Raw genomic sequence first — 8,286 nt, forward strand, 5'->3', positions numbered from 1 at the left:
AATGAATCCGACCCTCCAATTCTCAGCTCACAAACCCACCAGCACTGGCGTAATGAACTGACACATTGTTTAGCATACATTTTTTAAATCTCATTTAATTTTATAGTAGATTTTTTCTCTTAAAACCTTACAATTTTATTGAGCAATTAAACCGTGTTCTCAGTCAGGGGGAAGAAATGCCCATAAAATAGCAATAAGCTAAGCAGTGATTTCTAGACAGAAGCCGTGTTTTTATTTCCTCCATCATAATAGGAACAAGTATTTGTTTTGTAAAATAAGATGCAGGGCCTTCTAAAAAGCCGAAAATGACAATTGATTTTTTTCCCCCTTTTTTTTTTTCCTTAAGTGAGATTAAGTTTAGAGTGCTTGGAATAACAAACTGCTGCTGCTGTACTGGCCCTATCGGATCAATCAGTCAAATGAAATGAGGAATAGTTGGGGGAATCTTTTTCTACAGTCATTTTCCTGACTGATGGCTGCTTTCGGAGCATCACGTATTGAAATTTGTTTCCACCTCGCCTTTAATGCGAACATTTCAAAGGTAACCTTGTTGCTGCCAACACACCAGCGAAACCCTGCATCTGTTGTCAGCAGTTCTGATTTGAAAGAAAGATGAGGGGAGACCTCTTTGGGACGGTGGAACGACTACCAGTGAATTTTAAAGATGATGTTTACAAGTGTAAAACGCTATGTACAGTAGCTGTGTCTTCAGGTATAATAATCACAAAATTAGGCTTTAACAAACGGGAATTTGAAAGACATTGCTATTTGTAAGACAATATCAATGTTTTTTATTTCACTTGTCACCGCTATTAAGTTGCTCTGGTAGATTCTAAAGAACGTTTCTATCCACCATGAGTAAGGCAGGAAAAATGTGCACTTAAAATAATTACACAAAACTGCCAGTTCCAAGGGGGGTTGGAACTAGGTGATCTTTAAGGTCCCTTCCAACCTAAACCATTCTGTGATTCTGTTAAACCCCCCCCGCCGATATGTATTTAGTTTGAAGCAAATATTAAACCACAAAACTACACACAACTAATCTATAGAGAAGTTCTCCTTTCTTTTTCCACTACTAATTAAATGTCATTGGAAGAATAAAAGAATTCCGCAGTGTGTCTTCTGGAAAACACCTCGTTAAAATATCTCTGTATTGTGAATACCCACCTACTTGGGCACTTTCACTTTCAGTCAACACGAATGAATACCTTAAAAATAATTTGGATAGAGACAACATAGCTTAATCTGCGTACTAACTATTGCAACACCGAATTATGGAAGTTACCGAGGCTCAGAAAGAGGAAAGCCAAGCTGCTCTGCTCTCACCCACGCAGCAGCACGGCACGGGCCAAGGCACGGGACAAGGCACGGGCCAAGGCACGGGACAAGTGGGTTCAAGAGTCAGGAACAACCGCCAGGTTTATGAACATGCTTAAAGACTGGCTGACACCAGCAGACATATCCAGAAGGATCCTGGCACCAAGAGCATAATAATAGCAGTACACCACACTCGTTATGTAGATGATAAGTAAATTAATTATTATTTTAACAACGCAAGTTTCTACAGGATTATAATCTTTGTCCTTTCTAAAGTAAAAACCCCACTGACTTCAGTCCCTGTCTGAAAAGCAAAGGCAGGTGAAGCTGCTGCACCACTTGAAAGACATCCTTACACCGAAATATGGTCACTCTTCTGAGGTGCGATGAGCAGAAGTGACGAGGAGGTGCTTTTATTCACTATTATCATCTAGTTTACAACAGATTGAAAACTTCCTGACTACCTAAACAGTTTCCATCAGCGGGTGCTGATATTATTATATCAAAACATATCAGCAAGATTATCAACATCACTGACATTTAGGAAAAAAGTTCTCAAGAATTTTCTTTGCAGTAAAATAACGTCCTTCATTTTGAATATTACATGCAATCATGAAATCAAAATATTTTACTACACTGTACTCAAAAAGAGCATAATGTAGTTGCAACAATGCAATTGTTTCAAGTCTTGCAATAACATCAAAACTAAGCACTGAAATTTCGAAAACATTTTTGTTCTCTGGAAAAACAGAGAATACACCAGGAATACTATGCAATGATACTTTTGGAAGGATCTTTTTAAAATATCTTTCCTAAGAGATTTTGGTTGCATTTTCCAATTTGGGAAGAAAAATAATTATACTTATTTCTGATAAAACAGTCATTCCAAATGTTGACCAGTCTTGACTGGAGTCACGCTCCAGTTCACGCTTCGTCTCTTTTCCAGCGCTGCGCTGCACTGCGTGGAAAACTGAAGAGTTATAGCACTGAACTCTAATGGCTCTCAGATCAATAAAGCACGGTGACATGCTGTACTCCCAGGTGAACGGAAAATTGAGCTGGCAATTGACATCTCGGATCTGCCAGTTCCTTACATTCACAGAGACATTATTATTTAGTCTGGTTGAAAGCAATATTCTAATATAACCAAAGGTCAGGGTTGAGTAATAAATCTGAAGCTGGAGACAGTTTATCATAATACTGCCATGTAGAAGTCACAATATGTAAGGAAAGGTCAATTTTAGCAAGTCATATTCAAGTGTTTTTCCTTTGGGCTATGGTAAAAAAAAACCCTTCTCTGTTATGTGATAAGTAAATACTGAAAGGTATAGCAATCACTAAATATCATATTACAAATTATCTTATCTATTTTTAATCCTGCTGTGTATCAGATTCTGAGAGACTGCAGCACCTTTCCAGTCTGGTCTTTCAATTTTTTGGCACATCATAGAATCACAGACTGGTTTGGGTGGGAAGGGACCTTAAAGCCCCCCCAGTGCCACCCCCTGCCCTGGGCAGGGACACCTCCCACCAGCCCAGGTTGCTCCAAGCCCCGTCCAACCTGGCCTTGAACCCCTCCAGGGATGGGGCAGCCACAGCTTCTCTGGGCACCCTGGGCCAGGGGCTCACCGCCCTCACAGCCAAGAATTTCTGCCTCACATCTCATCTCAGTCTCCCCTCTGTCAGTGGAAAACCCTTCCCCCTCGTCCCACGGCTCCCCTCCCTGCTCCAGAGTCCCTCCCCAGCTTTCCTGGAGCCCCTTGAGGGACTGGAAGGGGCTGGAAGGTCTCCCCGGAGCCTTCTCTTCTCCAGGCTGAACCCCCCCAGCTCTCTCAGCCTGTCCCCACAGCAGAGGGGCTCACCAAGTTAACCTGACAGTACATCCTCCCCAACTCACAAACTGGAGAATTATTAGCTCATTGTACAGATATTTCCATGGATTTCCAAAGTTTCATTAATTTTTATGTTTCTGAGGGATTATCATACCTTTTGGGAAGATTTTCAGGTAGTAAGCAAGCCGAAGCAACACTATGCGAATCGGCTGGCTATACTGCAATTCTTTCCTGCAGATTTTTAAACTGATGTAAACTGAACCTTTCTGTCAGGACTAATGGTCTGAAAGTGCTACTCTGGTCAAACAGTGGGAAACACAAAAGCATCCCTGGAGGGATTTCACAGCCGGGCAGACGTGGTGCTGAGGGACACGGGGTAGTGGGGGTTTGGGCAGGGTTGGGCTGGTGGTTGGACTCGATGACCTGAAAGGTCCCTTCCAACCCGGGCGATTCTGTGATTCTGTGATTCATACGCCGTTCCTTCTTAGGACAGCACGTTGCAGCTGCAAACCTGTTCCAGGAGCCAGGAATTGCTATACAAACCTGCGGTCCCAAGAGAACGCCACCACTCGTGTGGGAGCTGTTCTGCACTGCAAAAGGGGGCGAGTGTTAGCGTTCGAATATCGCGTCTTGCTGAGAACCAGAATAACGTCCCATAAGAGGCAGCAGCACAACTCAACCTCACGCCGAGCGACGTGGTGCAATGGGATCGATGCGGTCGCTGGGCCAGGACGCGACACTGCGAATTCAGGAACTATGCAAGACCTGTGAGTAATCCCTGCCTAAGGTACTGATGAAACATGGCTGACTGTTAAAAAGAAAGAAAGACAAAAAAGGCTGGTAAGACACAGATGACAGTCAATGTCCATTAAATTGGCCTGAAGTTTCCAGACTGAAAGTATAATCGAGCAGTGAGTCATGGAGGGGATACACCTTCCCCAGGGGGTAGCAACCATGCGGTGCAATTTTCTGGGCTTCTTACTAATTATGTTTATTATAAGAGGTCCACTGAGATTTTCAGCTTCTGTAGACATCTCTATCACAATTACCATTATAAAAGCCTCTATGAAGGCTTCCCCAATATTATTACTATTTATCAGCTTTCCTCCTTCCCTCTTCCTGTGCCCTACCAGCGTGTTTACCATGGAGATGCTGGACACCAACAAGAATTCAATTTGTGAAGACTACGTGCACTCTAATCTGTTATTTCAGGAGAAGAAGAGGCAAAATTTATTTCTTTATCGTGGCACATTTCCTTACAGAGATGAAATCTCCAGAACTCTGCCTTTTCGTTTCCGTTAACCTGACCATAGCAGTACTTTCCCTTATTGCTGGTCTAATCAGATGTGATAACCATTACACTATTTGTAATTATTTAACTGGAGCTGCCTTCAGCTACCAAGATCCCTAATTTTTTTTGTGTGACATTCATTAGGGACATTCATAAAAAACAGGGGTAGTAAATACCATCTGTTGTCTTTGCGTCGCTCCCCCCCCGCCATCAGGTATTTGCCCACGTGGGTACACCCGACCCTTCCTGTCCCCAGCTGCAGAGTCCCAGCTCTCCTCGCCTTCCCTCATGGGAAGGTGCTCCAAGCCCTGAACCGTCCCGGACACGTCCACGTCCCCCCGGGCCGAGGAGCCCAGACCTGGACGCAGCGCTCTAGCTGTGTCCTACCAGAGCTGTGCAGCGGGGAGAGGAGTCCCCTACGTGTTAAAGATCATCATTTTACCCATAAAAAGTAAGAAAACCTTTTTAAAAAGTAAGTTTGGTTTTGATATTGTTATGTTAGCACATAACATCCTATTTTGTAATTGTTGTCAGTTTACTCAAGATATATTGTTAAAGAACTCTTACTTAGAAAGATGCTGGTTTCCCTTGGAGTTTCCGGAACTCGCTAAGAATCCTCTCCACGTGTTTATCCACCCCAAATTTCTAGTCGCTACAATCTGCTTAGAGCACTTCATCTCCCCCAATATCTCTGTGCTTTATTTGCTGCCTCCTGGTTTTGCACATGACACTTCCCCCCTTCTTTTTCCCCACATTCATGTGCTACTCTGAAATCTATTACACAAACTAAATATTTTTCACAATGTTAGAATTAATTACTTTGAAATCACTAAAATAGTCTCAGAGGTGAATAGCTACTAAAAAAATAATTATTAATACAAGTATTATAAAAGTTGTTATAACCACCATTTCAACAACATCTCTTGGATGGAACGTGCTGAACTGCTACATACCATAACACGCCATATTTGTATTCCTTTAAATTCCTGGTTTCAGACATAACCAGCGCCAATTTTGATATATCCATAGTGTTAGTGGGGAAAAAGAAAGCATTAATGGGGAAATAAAACCCATCTCCCATGCTAATCAAACAAAATAAAAAGATAAAGAAAAACTATGGTTGCCCTTGATGCTCTCGGGTGTGTTGTGCATTGGTTATGGTTAGACAAGACACAGCTATTCAGAACGGCTATTCCGAATATCCTGTGCAGTAATCTTAGAATTTATGGCTACCTGCTGGTTGCAGTTCCGTGCCATCGTGCACAGGATGGCTCAGCTCCAGCTGATTGCCTGCCAGCCCCTGCAGGCTCCATTACCTTGCAAGCACTCGTCGTAAACGCTGCCGTTAGCCACAGCCTTCCCTTTGTGGTACTATCCCCAGTTCTTCCGGATCCAACAATTATATCCCTTTTCTCCATAATTCAGCCCCTATCTCACCTGCTGAAAAGGTGCCTTTGATTCTAACTAGATCGAGTTAATTTCAGTCTTGTGTTCATTCTACTGCGTTGTAGGCTCCATAACTGGATTGCTTTTGGTTCATATTGTGACAGAAATCAACCAGAATACCAAATTTTACACTTCTTTTAACTGTCGGGCACTGAATCGGGTTAAATGTAGCAATACAGGCATCTTAATTTTGTATGCTACTGCTTTGCGGAACCATTAATCTTTTAAAAATAACACATTTGTGCTCCAGAAGGCCTGAACGGGTTGTTGGCTCTGCTGTTGTCTGAACCGCAAACGCGAGCAGTGATGGAAACGCGCAGTCCCTGTTGTGGGGAACTCTGGAACAACATGGGCTGCACGCTCCCTCATTTGTGAGCAAGACTCAGCTACTACCGCTGAAGAGCATGAAATTGAGCTGTCATTACTTACTCATTATGTTTTATTGTGCTGGGAATCATTAGGAACCAAGGATGTGAGAGTCATGAGAAACGGGGAGTTTGTTTGTATCAAGTTCTTACCGTTATGCTTCTTCTTCCAATTTTGGGGTATTCGAATTTCTTCAAAATTATTCAATAATATTTTATTATTATGAATTCTTCCTCATGTGTCGACACCACAGAGGTAACTCTCATCACGCTATTCCCTTCTCACAATGACCCCACCTCTACGCCATCCCTGAAAAACTGCAGGCTAATTTATCTCTGATTCTTAACAAGCATTTAAGACTTTTCACCTTTTCCAAATATCCTCTGCCTTCAGAAATCAATGGTGAGCTCCTGTTGTTTGAGATTAGCCCCTTAAAGGGTTGCTTTGAACGACTGAAGGTCTTCTGTATAACCGGTAAGGATTGAGTTCTCCTCCATCTTTTGGGCTTCAGATAATCTTTAGCCACCTGTGGGCACTGCGACATGGGAAACAGATTTTCTTAAATTCAGGGAGGTGAATCTTGAAATGTTTATTTTAAGTTTCAAGGCACCTAAGCCTGGATAGACATCTTTTATTACAAACAACATTTTTTTTTAGTAAAGTATTAAAATACCACATAATGCAGGCTTGTAGATATGCTGCTTCATTGTGAAAAGGATAAACTTGACCATGTTGTGCAGGAATTAATATTGGTGTAAGAAAGAGTCACTTAAGTGACTTAACTGAAGTTATCTGGGTTTACTGGGAAATCTACAAAAGTAGAATTAGAGTTTAATTTAATCTAGCATTCAGGGATGATATTTTTAAGAACAGGAGAAAAGACCAGTTTCACAGTATCTTGGCTAATGAATTCTATAGTGCCATTAATGCCATTTGAATTCAACAAGATAAACATTAATGTATGTATATGGTCCAAAGACAGACCTGTAACTTTTAGGTTATTTTCATGTTTTTTGGAGATTAACTGTTCTGAGTCACCATCCCTAGAGGTGTTTAAGGAACGTCCAGATGTGGCACTTCAGGGCATGCTCTAGTGGCAGAGATTGTAGGGGTTTGGGGTTTTTTGTGTGCGTATGGTTGGACTCGATGATCTCAAAGGTCCTTTCCAACCATGAAGATTCTATGACTCTCCAAAACACGTACAAGTAATTTGAACTTTTACAAGCCATTTGAACAGTAATACTTCTACTTGGCCTTCAAAATCTTTGTTGAAGTGAGCATGAAATGACTCCAGGTTGGATCCATGCTTCACGAAGGAGTCCTTCTGGCTCAGCTTATTTGTTTTCATATTAGCAGAACAAGTGTGACAGTAGCAGGAACAACTGTTCCAGTTAGACTGCCATAAGGCTCAGAGAACTGATGGATGATGCATTTTGTTATTTACTACGGTCCTGTGTTTTCATTTCTAAAATATTGTTAGTGTTACCTGTGACCCCCCTACTACCCTTAATTTGTCCTTGGGGATGGGAATGTTACAAAGTCCAAGTGCTCAAACTATTAATTTAGTGTTACAGACAGGTTTTGCAGAGAACTGAGCAGAATGTGTGCAGACTTATGTAAATATTTCATTTCAGAGAATGTACAAAAAAAAAATCTATGGCAGCTAAATACATAAAAACTGATAGTTTATCTAAGTTGTATGAAGGTTCTCTCTGCCCGGGGAAGGTATTGGTAGATATTTTACCACCTGACCTCCTGGGTGACAAAAGCTGTATGTTGTTATCATAGCTCCATATGGATTATTTCTAATTGGTGAAAAAAAACAGCTGTAAAACTGTGGTTCTGTCTCATGGAAGCAAAACGTCCACAGGGAAAGCAGACACACGATGTTCTGAATTTCCAGTTAGCTTGGCCCGTGCTAACATTACAGAAAATCCTGAAAAAGACAGTCCTAGAGATTGCTAAATTTTGAATGAGAAGTGTCATATGCTCAGTTTAACTAGGATTTCAGATGAATAGAATTGCACTATTACA

This window comes from Chroicocephalus ridibundus, chromosome 5 (genome assembly GCF_963924245.1).
Source record: "Chroicocephalus ridibundus chromosome 5, bChrRid1.1, whole genome shotgun sequence".
Taxonomy (NCBI): Eukaryota; Metazoa; Chordata; class Aves; order Charadriiformes; family Laridae; genus Chroicocephalus; species Chroicocephalus ridibundus.